Consider the following 14,937-nt stretch of genomic DNA (forward strand, 5'->3'; position numbering starts at 1 on the left):
GTAAGGTTTAGTGGTTATGGTTAGTGTTAGTGTTTAGGTTTAGGGTTAGTGTTAGGGTTAGTTTTCTGGATAGGATTATCGGTAGAAGTTAGCATTAGGTTTAGGGTTAGGGTTAGGGTTAGAATTCAGCGTTAATGTTAGGGTTAGGATTAGGGCTTAGTGTTAGGGTTAGGGTTAGTTTTATGTTTAGGTCTAAGGGTTTGGTTAGGTTTAGATGTTAGGGTTATGGTTAGGGATAGGTTTATTTTAGGGTTAGTTTTAGGTGTTAGTTTTTAGATATAGGTCATTGTTAGGCTTCGGATTACGGTTAGGTTTAGGGTTACCATTAGGTTTAAGTTTGGTGTTTGGTTTAGAGTTAGGGTTAGGGTTCGGGTTAGTGTTAGGGTTAAGGTTAGGGTTACAGTTAATTTTAATGTTACATGTAGGGTTAGGTATAGGGTTTAGTTTTGGGGTTAGGGGTATGGTTAGGTTTAGGCTTAGGTTTTCGTTAGGGTTAGGTTTAGAGGTTAGATGTTAGTGTTAGGTTTAGGCTTAGGGTTAGTGTTAGGGTTAAGTGTAGGGTTTTGTTTATTGTTAGACTAAAGTTGGAGTTAGATTTAGTGTTAGGGTTAGTATTACGGTTAGGGTTATGGTTAGAATTAGCGTTAGGCTTAGAGTTAGTTTTAGGTTTAGGTTTAGGTGTATAGTTAGGTTTTGTGTTAGGTTTAAGGTTACCGTCAGGGTTAGGGTTATGATTAGGCTTAGGGTTAGGCTTAGGGTTAGCTTTAGGTTTAGGTTCAGGGTTAAGGATTAGGTGTTATGGATAGGTTTAGGGTTAGGGTTAGGTTTAAAGTTTGGATTAGGGTTAGGTTTAAGGTTAGGGTTAGCATTTAGTGTTAGGGTTAGGGTTACATTTAGATTTACGGTAAGGGTTAGGCTTATTGGTTATGATTAGTCAGTGTTAGGTTTAGGGTTAGGGTTAGTGTTAGTGTTAGTTTTCGGGTTAGGGTTAGGGTTAGTGCTAGGTTTAGGGATAGGCTTAGGGGTTAGGTGTTAGGGATAGGGTTGTAGTTAGGGTTACGTTTAATGTTTGGGTTAGGGTTCATTTTAGGTTTAGGGTTAGGCTTTAGGGTTAAGAATAGGGTTACGGTTAGGTTTAGGTTTAGGGTTAAGGTTAGCCTTCAGGTTAGGTTTAGAGGTTAGGATTAGGGTTAGGGTTAGGATTAGGGTTTGGGTAGGGTTAAGGTTAGCCTTTAGAGTTAGGATTAGTGTTAGGGTTCACTTTCCGGTTAGGGTTATGGGTAGAAGTTAGCGTTAAGTTTAGGTTTAGGGTTAGGGTTAGGGTTAGGGTTATAGTTACGGTTATTGTTAGGGTTAGCGTAGGGTTAGTGTTAATTTTAGGTTAGGGTTAGGGGTTAGGTTTTAGGGATAGTGTTACTGTTAGCCTTCGAATTACGGTTAGGGTTAGAGTTTTGAATAGGTTTAGGATTAGGGTTAGGGGTAGCGTTAGGTTTAGTGCTAGGGTTAGGGTTAGTGTTATGGTTAGTGTTAGGGTTAGGGTTAGAGTTCAGATTAGAGTTAGGGTTAAGGTTAGGGTTAGGGTTAGTTTTAACCTTAGGTTTACGTTTAGAGTTATGGTTTAGTGGTAGGGATAGGGTTGTGGTGAGGTTTAGGTTTAGGTTTCGGTTTGTGTTAGGGTTAGGTTTTTTTTGGCTAACGTTTAGGGTTAGGGTTATGCTTCGGGTTAGGGTTAAGTTTACGGTTAGACAAGGTTAGAACTGGGTTTAGGTTTAGGGTTATGGTTATAGTTCCCTTTAGAGTTACGATTAGGCTTAGGGTTAGGTTTTGGGGTTACCGGTAAGGGATAAGTTTAGGGTTCGTGTCTGTATAAGGGTTAGTGTTTTATGTGTAGGGTTATTGTTATGGTTATGGTTATGGATAGTGTTATTTTTAAGGTTTGGATTATGGTTATGTTTAGGTTTCTGGTTAGGTTAGGGATAGTGTTAGCTTTGGGTTGCAGTTAGTTTTAGTGCTTGAGTTCGGTTTAAGGTTAGTGTTGGTTTTAGGGTTCGTGTTAGGTTTAGGTTTATGGTTAGGGTTAGGCTTATGGTTAGAAGTTAGTTTTAGGGTTAGGGTTTGTGTTATGGTGAGGGTTTGGGTTAGATGTTAGGATTAGGTTTAGGGTTAGCGTTAGGGTTAGGGTTAGGGTTAGGATTATGGTTATGGTTAGGGTTAGGGTTAGGTTTAGGGATTAGGGATAGGTTTAGTGTTAGGGTGAGGGTTGAGTGTTACTGTTAGATTTAGGGTTATTGTAACAGTTATAGTTAGGCTTACATATTAGTGATAGTGTTCTGGTTAGTGTTAGGGATAGGGTTAGGGTTAGGGTTAGGCTCTGTATTAGGATTAGTGTTAGGCATACGTTTAGGCTTAGGGTTAGTTTTGTTATTAGGTTTTAGGGTTAGGGATGTGATTAGTGTTAGGTTTAGGATTAGGATTACTGTTGATGGTTATGGGTAGGTTTAGTGGTAGTTTTTGGGTTTGTGTTAGGGCTAGGGATAAGGTTAGAGATAGGGTTAGGGTTAGGGTTAGGGTTATGGTTAGGTTTTGGCTTAGTTTTAGGTGTTAGGTGTTAGGGATATGCTTATGGATAGAGAAATTTTTAAGGTTAGGCTTAGTGTTAGTTTTAGGTTCAAGGTTAGTGTTAGTGTTAGGGTTAGGTTAGGGTTTAGGGTTAGGGTTACTGTTAGGGTTAGGGTTAGTGTTACCGTAAGGTTTAGGTTTAGGTTTAGGTTTAGGTTTAGGTTTAGGTTTAGGGTTAGGGTTAGAGGTTAGGGTTAGTGTTAGTGTTTGCTTTAGTTTTAGGATTAGGGTTAAGGTTACGGTTAGGGTTAGAGTTCGGTTTAGGGTTACTGTTACACTCAGGGTTAGGGTTAGGCTTAGGATTAGGGTTAGTGTTAGGGTTCTGGTTCTGGTTAGGGTTATATTTAGGGTTAGACAAGGTTAGAGTTGGGGTTAGGGTTAGGGTTATGGTTTTGGTTAGATTCAGGTTTAGGGTTAGGATTTGGGATTAAAGTTAGAGTTAGGGTTATGGTTTATGTTAGGGTTAGGGTTTTATGGTTAGGGTTAGGGTTAGGGTTTACGGTTAGGGTTACGGTTATGGTAAGGTTTAGGGTTAGGTTTAGATTTAATTTTAGGGGTTAGGGTTTAGGGATAGTGTTAGGGTTAGGCTTTGCGTTAAGGTTAGGCTTAGTGTTATGATTAGGTTTAGGGTAGGTTTAGCGTTAGGTTTAGTGTTTAGTGTTAGTTTTAGGATTAGAATTAGGGTTAGGGTTTAGGTGTAAGGCATAGGGTTAGGGTTAGGTTTAGTGATTGGGTTTAGTGTTTGGGTTAGGGTTATGGTTAGGTTTAGGTTTAGGGTTAGATTAGTGTTAGAGAGTAGAGTTTAGGGTTAGGGTTAGGTTTAGGGTTAGGGTTAGTGTGAGCGTTATGCCTTTGGGTTAGTGTTAGTTTTAGATTTAGGTTTAGGATTAGGGGTTAAGTCATAGGGATAGGGTTATGGTTAGAGTTAAGGTTAAGGTTAGGGTTATGGTTAGTTTTAGGGTTATGATTAGGGTTACAGTTTCCGGTTAGGGACAGGGTTACTGTTAGTTTTAGGTTTAGGGTTAGGCTTAGCATTAGGGTTAGTTGTTAGTGTTAGGGTTAGGGTTAGGTTTAGTGTTAAGATTAGGTTTCTGGTTTGAGTTTAGGGTTAGAGTTAGTGTTAGGTTTAGGGTCCAGTTAGGGTTATGGTTAGAATTTAGCATTAGGGTTAGTGTTAGGGTTAGGGTTAAGGTTAAGTTTAGTGTTAGGGTTATGTTTAGGGCTTAGGTTTAGGGTTATGGTTAGTGCTTTTTTTCGGTCTAAAGGTAGGGATATGTTTAGTGTTAGGGTTCGGGTTAGGGTTAGGGTTATTTTTAGGGCTAAGTGTTAAGATTAGCGTCAAGGTTTAGGTTAGAATTAGGGTTAGGGTTTGTGTTAGTGTTAGGGTTTTATGGTTAGGGTTTAGGTTTAGGGTTAGTGTGAGTCTTAGGTTTAGGGTTAAGGTTAGGTTTAGGTTTAGGTTTAGTGTTAGGATTAAGGTTAGGCTTAGGTTTATGGTTAGGGTAGGATTAGGGTTAGGGCTAGGGATAGGATTAGTGATAGTTTTAGGTTAGGGTTAGGGTTAGGGTTATTTTTGCGTTTTGGTTTAGGGTTAGGTTTAGGGTTAGGGTTAGAGTTAGGGTTAGGGTTAGCATTAGGGTTAGGGTTAGAGTTAGGGTTAGTGTTAGCATTGGGTTTAGTGTTAGGGTTAGGGTTAGGGTTACATTTAGGTTTCGTGTTAGGGTTCGGGTTAGATTTAGATGTTAGGGTTAGTGTTAGTGTTGGGGTTAGAATTTAGGGTTAGGGTTTGTGTTAGAGTAATGGTTAGGGTTTGGGTTTGAGTTAGTGTTAGAGTTTAGGTTTAGGGTTAGTGTTAGTGTTATTCTTAGGGTTAGGGTTAGGATTAGGGTTTTCTTAGTGTTAGGGTTTTATGGTTTGTGTTCTTAGGGTTAGGGTTTAGGCTTATGGTTATGGTTAGGATTAGGATTAGGGTTACGGTTAGGGTTAGGGGTAGGTTTATGGCTTATGTGCTAGGAATAGGGTTCAGGTTATGCTTCCGGTTTCAGTTAGGTTTAGGGTTCTGATTAACTTTAGGGTTATACTTAGTGTTAGCGTGAGGTTTAGGATTAGCATTAGGTGTTACGGATAGGTTTAGGGTTAAGGTTAGGTTTAAGTTTTGGGTTAGGTTTAGGTTTAGAGTTAGGGTTAGTGTTTAGTGTTAGGGTTAGGCTTAGGGTTAGGGTTACGTTTAGGTTTAGGGTTAGGGTTAGTGTTAGGGTTAGGGTTAGGATTAGGTTTAGGGTTAGAGGTTAGGGTTGGGGTCAGGGTTAGGTTTAGGGTTAGGGTTAATGTTAGCCTCAGATTTCGGGTTAGGGTTAGAGTTAGTGCTAGGTTTAGGGGTAGTCTTAGGGCTTAGGTGTTAGGGATAGGGTTATGGTTATGGTTAAGTTTAATGTTTGTGTTGGGGTTAATTTTAGGGTTAGGATTTGGGCTTAGGGTGAGGTATAGTGTTACACTTAGGTTTAACTTTAGGGTTAGGTTTAGGCTTAGGGTTAGGTTTAGAGGTTAGGGTTAGTGTTAGTGTTTAGGGTTAGGGTTAGTGTTAGGGTTAGTTTTCTGGATAGGATTATCGGTAGAAGTTAGCATTAGGTTTAGGGTTAGTGTTAGTGTTAGAGTTTAGCGTTAGGCTTAGGGTTACAATTAGGGCTTAGTTTTAGGGTTAGGGTTAGGTTTATGTTTATGTCTAAGGGTTTGGTTAGGTTTACAGGTTAGGGTTATGGTTAGGGTTAGGTTTATGTAAAGGTTAGTTTTAGGTGTTAGTTGTTAGGTATAGGGTCATTGTTAGGCTTCGTATTACGGTTAGGTTTAGGGTTATGATTAGGTTTAATTTTGGTGTTAGGTTTAGTGTTAGTGTAAGGTTTCGGGTTAGTGTTAGGGTTAAGGTTAGGGTTGCGGTTAATTTTAAGGTTACATGTAGGGTTAGGTTTATGGTTTAGTTGTAGGGTTAGGGTTATGGTTAGATTTAGGTTTAGGTTTTGGTTACGTTAAGTTTAGAGTTTAGAGGTTAGGGTTAGGGTTAGGTTTAGGCTTAGGGTTAGGTTATTGGTTATTGGTTATTGTTAGTCAGTGTTAGGTTTAGGGTTAGGGTTTGTGTTAGCTTTATGCTTAGTGTTAAGGTTAGAGTTTAGGATTAGGGCTAGTGTAAGGTGTATAGTTAGGTTTTTGTGTTAGGGTTAAGGTTACGGTCAGTGTTAGGGTTATGATTAGGCTTAGGGTTAGGCTTATGGTTAGCTTTAGGTTTAGGTTTAGGGTTAGGGCTTAGGTGTTACTGATAGGTTTAGGTTTAGTGTTAGGTTTAAGGTTTGGATTAGGGTTAGGTTTAGGGTTAGGGTTAGCATTTAGTGTTAGGGTTAGGTTTACATTTAAGTTTAGGTTAAGGGTTAGGCTTATTGGTTATTGTTAGTCAGTGTTAGGTTTAGGCTAGTGTAAGGGTGATGATTAGGGTTAGGGCTTGTGTTAAAAGTTAGGCTTAGGGTTAGTGTTAGGTTTAGGGTTACGTTTAGAGCTGGGTGTAAGTTAGGGTTAGGTTAAGGGTTTAGGTGTTAGAATTAGGGTCAGGCTTAGGCTTCGGATTACGGTTAGGGTTAGGATTATTATAAGGTTTAGGTTGAGGGTTAGGGTTAGTGAAAGGGTTTGTGTTAGAGTTAGGTTTACAGTTTGGTTTAGGGATAGGGGTTAGGGTTAAGGATAATCTTAGGGTTATGTTTAGGGTTACGGTTAGGGTTAGGGTTACGTTTAGGTTTATGGTTGGGCTTAGTGTTAGGGGTAGGTTTAGGGATTAGGGATAGGTTTAGATTTAGGCTTAGGGTTAGGGTTTAGTGTTACTGTTAGGTTTAGGATTATGTTAAGGGTTAGGGTTAGGCTTACATATTTGGGTTATTGTTCGTGTTAGGGTTAGGCATAGTGTTAGGTTCAGGTTTAGGAATTAGGGTTAGGTTTAGGGCTGGGTTACCTTTAGGGTGATGGTTATCTTTAGGGTTAGGGTTAGGTTTATGGGTTAGGTGTTAGGGATAGGGGCAGGTTTAGGCTTTGGATTATGGTTACTGTTAGGGTTAGATTTTCAGTTAGGGTTAGGGTTACGTTAGGGTTTTGTTTAGGGTTAGGGTTAGGGTTAGGCTTAGGTTTAGGTTTAGGGTTAGCGTTAGGATTAGATTTTCAGTTAGGATTAGGGTTTGGGTGTTAAAGATATGGTTAACGTTATGGTTAGCATTACGGTTAGTGTTAGGGTTAGCCTTAGGGTTAGGGATAGTGTTAAGTTTAGGGATAGTGTTAGTTTATGGTTAGGGTTATCGTTTGTGTTAGCATTAGGGTTTTATGGTTAGGGTTACTAGGGTTAGAATTTAGGGTTAAGGTTAGGGTTAGTAATTGTGTTCCAGTTAGGGTTATGTTTAGGGTTAGGGTTAGTATTAGGATTTGGGCAAGGTATAGGGTTAGTGATATTGTTAGGGTTTGGGTTAGGGTTATTGTTAAGTTTTGGCTGAGGATGTTATGTTTAGGGTTAGGGTTAGGCTTAGGGTTAGGGATAGTGTTAGGTTTGGGGTTAGTGTTAGGGTTAGGGTTAGGATTAGGATTAGGGTTAACATCAGTGTTAGGGTTAGGTTTAGGGTTAGCGTTAGGGTTACGGTTAGGGTTAGGGTTAGTGTTAGGGTTTGGGTTATGGTTAGGGATTAGAGTTAGAGGTTAGTGTTTGGGTTCGTGTTAGGGTTAGAGTTTAGGGTTAGGGTTTGTGTTAGTGTTATCATTAAGTTTAGGGTTGCAGTTTGGATTAGAGTTAGAGTTAGGGTTAAGGTTAGGGTCAGGGTTTGTGTAAGGGTTAGGGTTTTATGGTTAGGCTCCTTAGGGTTATGGTTTACTATTAGGGTTAGGAGTAGTCTTAATGGTTTGGTTGGGGTTAGGGGTAGGTTTCGGGGTTAGGTGTTAGTGATAGGGTTAGGGTTAGCCTTTGGTTTGTGGTTATGGTTAGGGTTATGCTTAGGTTTAGAGTTAGGTTTAGGGTTAGTGTTAGGTTTAGGTTTAGTTTTAGTGTAAGTGTTAGGTTTAAGGTTAGGGTTAGAGGTAGATTAGGGTTAGGGTTAGGTTTAGGGTTAGGGTGAGGATTAGGGTTAGGTTTAGTGTTAGTTTTATTGTTAGGGTTAGGGTTAGTGCTAAGTTTAGTGTTAGGGTTAAGTGTTAGGAGATAGGGTTAGGGTTAGGGTTAAGGTTAAGGTTAGGGTTAGTGTAAATTTTTGGTTATGTTTATAGTTTAGGGTATGCGATAGGGTTACAGTTAAGTTTAGGATTAGTGTTAGGTTAGAGTTAGGGTTAGAGTTTAGGGTTAGTGTTAGGGTTAGATTTAGGGTTACGGTTAGGGTTATGGTTAGAGATTAGGGTTAGTTTTAGTGTTATGGTTAGGTTTCCAGTTAGGGTTATGGTTACAATTTAGCGTTAGGGTTATTGTTAGAGGTTAGGGTTAGGGTTAGGTCTTAGGGTTAAGGGTTAGGGTTAGTGTTAAGGTTAGAGCTAAGGGAAAGTTTAGGTTTAGAGGTTAGGGTTATGGTTAGGGTTAGGGTTAGGTTTAGGCTAGGTTTAGGGTTAGGGTTATGGTTCGGATTTGAGTTAGAGTTATGTTTAGGGTTAGGGTTATGCTTAGAGTTAGGGTTAGGGTTAGTTATAGGATCACAATTAGGGTTAGTGTTAGGGTTAAGTTTGGGTTAGGCTTAGCATTAGGGTTATGTTTAGGGTAAGTGTTAGGGTTAGTGTTAGGTTTTAGAGGTTTGGGTTAGGGTTAGAATTAGGGTCAGTGTTAGAGTTACAGTTAGAGTTCAAGGTTAGGGTTAGGGTTAGTGGTTAGGTTTTAGTTATAGGGTGCGGGTTAGGGTTAGGATTAGGGTTCAGTTTAAAGTTTGGCTTAGGGTTAAGGATAGTGTTATTGTTAGAGATTGTGTTTAGGGCTAGAGTTAGGGTTAGGGTTAGGGTTAGGGTTAAGGTTAGGGTTAGGCTTAGGTTTAGTGTTAGGGTTAGGGTTAGGGTTTGGGTTAGGGTTGTTGTTAGGGTTAGTGTTAGGTTTTGGGTTAGGCTTAGGCTTAGAGGTTAGGGTTAGGGTTAGGGTTAGGATTGTTGTTAGGGTTAGTGTTTGGTTTAGGGTTAGGGTTAGGCTTAGAGGTTAGGGTTAGGGTGAAAGCTTAGGTTCAGTGTTAGGGTTACGGTTAGTGTTAGTGTTAGGAATAGGGTAAGGTTTAGGATTAGGGTTAGTGCTTACTTTTGGGGTAAGTGTTACAGTTAAGGTTAGGGTTAGGTTTAGAGGTTATTTTAGGGTTAGTGTTGGCTTAGGTTCAGTTTGAGGGTTAGGGTTATGGTTAGTTTTTGTGTTAGGTTTAGTGTTAGGCTTAGGGTTATGGTTAGGGTTAGGATTACAATTAGGTTAGCTTTAGGGTTAGGGTTAGGTTTAGGTTTAGGGTTTGTGTTATATGTAGTGTTAGCATTAGGGTTAGGGTTAGCCTTAGGTGTTAGGTGTTAGAGATAGGGTTATGGGTTATGGTTAGGATTATGCTTAGGTTTAGGGTGAGCGTTTCGGGTTAGGGTTAGTCTTAGCATTAGTGTTATGGTTATGGTTATGGTTAGGGTTAGTGTTAGGTTTAGCATTAGGGTAATAGGGTTAGACGTTAGGTTTAGTGTTAGGTTTCGGATTAGGGTTAGGGATAGGTTTACGATTAGTTTTAGTGTTAGGGGTTATGGTTAGTGATAGGGTTGGGTTAGGGTTAGGGTTATGGTTAGGGTTAGAGGTATGGGTTAGGTTTAGTGTTAGGGTTAGTTTTAGGGTTAGGTTTAGGGTTACACTTAGTTTTAGGGTTAGGGTTAAGGTTAGAGTTAGGATTAGGTTTAGGCTTAGGATTATGGTTATGGTTATGGTTATGGTTATGGTTAGGGTTAGGTTTAGGGGTTAGGTATTAGTGAGAACATTTGGGTTAGGCATTTGTTTACGGTTAATGTTAGGGTTACAATTTTGTTTAGGCTTAGGGTTAGGTTTAGGGTTAGTTTTAGAGTTAGGGTTAGGTTTAGGGGTTAGGTGTTTTCGACAGGGTTAGGGTTAGGTTTAATGTTTGGTTTAGGGTTAGGGTTAGGGTTAGGGATAGTGTTAGCTTTAGGGTTTGGTTTTAGGTTTAGGGTTAGGTATAGGTTTAGGGTTAGCTTTAGTTTTAGGGTTATGGTTAGTGTTAGGGTTAGAAGTTAGGTTTAGAGTTAGGGTTGGGGTTAGTGTTAGGTTATGGCTAGAGGTTAGCATTTGGCTTAGGTTTAGAGTTAGGGTTAGGGTTTGAATTAGGGTTAGAGCTTTTGATTAGGGTTAGGGTTAAAGCTTAGGTTCAGTGTTATGGTTAGGGTTAGAGTTAGGCTTAGGGTTATGGTTAGAGTTTAGTGTTAGGTTTAATGTTTCGGTTAGGGTTAGGGTTAGGGTTATGGTAAGAAGTTAGCATTTGGTTTAGGTTTAGAGTTAGGGTTAGGTGTAGTGTTAGTATTCGAGGTTATTTTTAGTGTTAGGGTAAAGGCTTAGTTTTAGTGTTAAAGTTACGTTTATGGTTAGGGTTAGGGATAGGGTAAGGGATAGAATTAGTGTTAGTGGTTAGTTTTAGGGTTAGGGTTACGTTTAGGTTTAGGGTTACATTTAGAGGTTAGTGTTAGGCTTAAGATTCGTGCGAGGGTTAGGTTTCGGGTTAGAGTTAGGGTTCGGTTAGCCTTAGGGTTACGGCTAGTGTTAGGGTTACAATTAAGTTAGCATTAGGGTTAGGATTAGGGTTAGCGGTTAGTGTTTGGTTTGGGTTAGTGTTACAATTAAAGCTTAGGTTTAGGGTTAGGTTTAGGTTTAGGGTTAGTTTTAGGTGTTAGGTGTTAGCAATAGGGTTAGGATTAGGGTTAGGGTTTGTGCTAGGGTTAGAGGTTAGTGTTAGGATTACAGTTAGGGTTAGGGTTAAATGTTAGCGTTTGGTATAGGGTTAGACTTAGGGTTAGGGTTAGGGTTAGGCATAGAGTTTAATGTTAGTTTTAGGGTTAGGGTTAGGGTTAGGTTCAAAGCTTAGGTTCAGTGTTAGGGTTAGTGTTAGGGTTAGGGTTACGGATAGGGTAAGGGATAGGATTAGGTTTAGTGGTTAATTTTAGGATTATGGTCACCATTACTGTTAAGGTTGGGTTTAAAGGTTAGTTTTAGGATTAGGGTTAGGGTTAGTTTTAGTGTGAGGGTTAGGGTTAGAGTTAGGGTTATGTTTTGGGATAGGGTTTGCGTTCGGTTTAGTGTTAGGTTTAGGGTTAGGTTTAGGGGTTAGGTGTTAGGGATAGGGTTATGGGTTAGGGTTAGTGTTAGTGTTAGGGTTAGTGTTAGTATTAGGCTTAGGGTTAGCGTTTAGGGTTAGGGTTAGGGTTTTTGTTATCGTTATGGTTAGTGTTAGGTTGAGGTTTAGGGTTAGGGTTAGGGTTAGAATTAGTTTAAGTATTAGCTTTGGCATTATAGTTAGTGATATGTTTAAGTTTAGGGTTAGTGTTAGAGTTTAGGTTTAGTGGTTAGTGTCAGGTTTTGGGTTAGGGTGAGGGTTAGGATTAGAGGTATGGGTTAGGGTTAGCATTAGGGTCAGGTTTAGGGTTAGGGTGAGGGTTAGGGTTAGGGTTATGGATAGAGGTTAACATTAGGTTTGGGTTAGGGTTAGGTTTAAAACTTAGTTTTAAGTTTAGTCTTAGGGTTAGTGTTAGTTTTAGGTTTCGGTTTATGGTTAGGTTTAGGGTTATGGTTAGAGGTTAGCGTTTGGTTTAAGGTTAGAGTTAGGGCTAGGATTACGGTTAAGTTTAGGTTTCGGCTTAGATGTTTGTGTTAGGATTACGTTTAGGGTTAACGATTAGGTTATGGGTTAGCATTAGGTTTAGGGTTATGTTTAGTGGTAGCATAACGGTTTAGATTAGCTTTAGTGGTTAGATTTAATGTTAGTGTTACTGTTAGGGTTAGGTTTAGATATTAGTGGTAGGGTTAATGTTAGTGTTAGGGTTAGAGTTAGGTTTAGGGTTAGGGTTGGGCTTAGGGTTATGGTTAGGTTTAGGGTTACAATTAGGTTAGGGTTAGGGTTAGGGTTAAGTTTAGGGGTTTGGTGTTAGGGATAGGGTTATGGGATAGGGTTAGGGTTAATTTTAGGTTTAGGTTTAGGGTTATGGTTAGGGTTAGCATTTAGGGTTAGCGTTAGGTTTAGGGTTAGGGTTAGTGTTATGGTTAGGGTTATGTTTAGGTTGAGGTTTTGTGTTAGGATTGGTGTTAGGGTTAGATGTTACGTTTAGTGTTATGTTCAGGTTTACGTTTAGGATTAGGGTTAGGTTTAGGGTTATGGTTAGGGATAAGCATATGCTAGGGTTTGGATTTTGGTTAGGGTTAGGTATTACAGTCAGGTTTAGGTTTATTTTAGGGGTAGGGTTAGGGTTAGGGTAAGGGATTAATGCTAGGTTTAGTGCTATGTTTATGGTTAGGGTTAGGGTTAGGGTTAGATTTAGATTTTAGTGTTAGTGTTAGGGTTTCGGTTAGTGTTACGGTTAGAGTTTAGGGTAAGTTTCAGGGCTAGGGTTAGGGTTAGGGATAGGGTTAGGATTAGGGTTAGGTTTAGGGTTATGATTAGAGGTTAGCATTCGATTTAGGATTAGATTTAGGGTTACAGTTAGGCTTAGAGGTTATCGTTAGAGTTAGTGTTCTGCTTAGCGCTAAAGCATAGGTTAAGGGTTAGCTTTAGGTTTAGGGTTAGGTGTAGGGAACGGGTAAGGGTTAGGATTAGGGTTAGTGTTTAGGTTTAGGGTTAGGGTTACGGTTAGTGCTAGGGTTAGGTTTAGAGGTTAGTGTTACTGTTAGGATTAGAGTTAGGGTAAGTGTTAGTGTTAGCGTTAGGGTTAGAATTAGGGTTAGGGTTTGGTTTAGTAATAAGGTTATGGTTTGTGTTAGTGTTTATGGTTAGGGTTATGGTTTGGGTTAAGGTTTAGGGTTACAATTAGTTTAGAGTTAGGGTTAGGATTATGTTTAGGGGTTAGGTGTTAGGGATAGGGTTATGGTTATGGTTATGGTTAGGGTTAGGATTAGTGTTTGTGTTAGGGTTAGGATTAGAATTTAGGGTTATGCTTAGGGTTAGGGTCAGGTTTAGGGGTTAGCTGTTAGGAATAGATTTATGGTTATGGTGAGGTTTAGGATTAGGTTAGGGTTAGTGTTAAGTTTATGGTTAGGTTTAGTGTTAGGATTAGAATTCTGGGTTAAGGTTAGGGTTAGGTTTACGGTTAGAGTTTGGGTTAGGATTAGGTTTAGGGTTACGGTTAGGGCTGACGTGTTAGCATTAGGGTCATGGTTAGGGTTAGGGTTATGGTTAGAGGTTAGCGTTAGGTTTAGTTTTAGGGTTTGTGCCAGGGTTAAAGTTAGAGTTAAAGGTTAGTTTTCAGGTTTGGGTTACTGTTAGAGTTTAGGGTTAGTGTTAGAGTAAGATTTAGGGTTAGGGTTAGGGTTATGCTTAGTGTTAAGGTTATGATTTGGGTTAGGGTTAAGGTTTAGTTGTTAGGAAGAGGATTGTGGTTGGGCTTTGGGTTATGGTTAGGTTTAGGGTTACCATTAATTTTAGGGTTAGGGTTAGGGTTAGACTTATGGGTAGTCTTAGGTTTAGCATTAATTTTAGTGTTAGGGTTAGGGTTAGGGTTAGGGTTTAGGTGTTAGCGATAGGGTTAGGGTAAGTGTTTGGGTTAGCTTTAATGTTTAGCTTTAGGGGTAGGGTTACGGTTGGGGTTAGGGTTATGTTTAGAGGTTAGTGTTAGGGTAAGGTTTAGTGTTTAGAGTTAGCGTTAGGGTTAGGGTTAGAGTTAGGGTTAGGCTTAGGGTTAGGCTTATGTTTATGGTTAGGTTTTGGATTACAATTAGGTTAGGGTTAGGGTAGTGTTAGATTTAGGTTTTGCATTACATTTAGTGTTAGTGTTAGGGTTAGGGTTAGGTTTAGGGGTTAGGTGTTAGGAATAGGGATATGGGTTAGAATTAGTGTTAGGGTTAGGGTTACAGTTACGGTTAGCGTTTAGGGTTAGGGTTAGGGTTAGTGTTATCGTTGGGGTTAGGTTTAGCCTGAAGTTATGGTTAGGGTTAGTTTTATGGTTAGATGTTGGGTTTAGTGTTCGGCTTAGGGTTAGGGTTAGGATTATGCTAAGTTTAGGGTTTGGGTTAAGTATTAGAGTCAGGTTTAGTATTACAATAAGGGGTATGTTCAGGGTTACGGTAAGGGATTAATGTTAGTTTTAGGGTTAGGGTCATGGTTAGGGTTAGGGTTAGGGTTAGGGTTAGGTTTTGAGGTTAATGTTAGGGTTAGGGATAGGGTTAGTGTTATGGTTATGGTTAGGATTATGGCTAGGGTTACTGTTAGGATTAGTGTTATGGTTAGAGGTTAGTATTCACTATTGGGTTAGATTTAGAGTTAGGGTTATTATTAGGCTTAGGCTTAGAGATGATGGTCATTGTTAGGGTTAGGCTTAGGGTTAAAGCTTAGGTTCAGGGATAGGGTTAGGCTTAGGGTTATGAATAGGGTTATGGTTATGGTGAGGTTTAGTGTTATGTTAGCATTAGGTTTAGATTTAGGGTTGGGGTTAGGGTTAGGGTTAGGTTTAGGGTTAGGATTAGAATTTAGGGTTAGGTTTAGGGTTAGCGTTATGCTTAGTGTTAGGGTTATGATTAAGTTTAGAGTTAGGGTTTTGGTGTTAGGGATAGGTTTAGGGTTGGGCTTTGGGTTACGGTTAGGGTTAGGGTAACAATTAGTGTAAGATTTGGGTTAGGGTTAGAGTTAGGGGTAGGGTTAGTTTTACAGTTAATTTTAGAGTTATTGTTAGGGTTAGGGTTAGGGGTTAAGTGTCAGCAATAGGCATAGGGTTAGGGTTAGGTTTAGTGTTCGGTTTAGTGTTAGGGTTAGTGTTAGGGATAGTGTTATGGTTAGGGTTTAGGTTTAGGTTTAGGTTTATGGTTAGGTTTAGCATTAATTATAGGGTTACAATTAGTGTTTGTGTTACAAATAAGGTTTAGTGTTAGGTTTAGTGTTAATGTTAGGGTTAAGGGTTACAGGTTATTGTTTGGTTTAGTGTTAGTGTTAGGGTTATGCTTAGTGTTAGGGTTAGGCTTAGAGGTTATGGTTAGGATTAGGATTAGGGTAAAACCTTAGGTTCAAGGTTACGGTGAGTGTTAAGGTTAGGGTTAGGGTTTGAGTTTAGTATTAGGTTTAAGGTTAGTTTTAGGGTTAGGGTTAGTGTTATGTTTAGAAGTTAGTGTTTGTT

This window comes from Cavia porcellus, unplaced genomic scaffold (genome assembly GCF_034190915.1).
Source record: "Cavia porcellus strain 051 isolate PalLab524CR breed Dunkin Hartley unplaced genomic scaffold, mCavPor4.1 scaffold_34, whole genome shotgun sequence".
NCBI classification, from domain to species: Eukaryota; Metazoa; Chordata; class Mammalia; order Rodentia; family Caviidae; genus Cavia; species Cavia porcellus.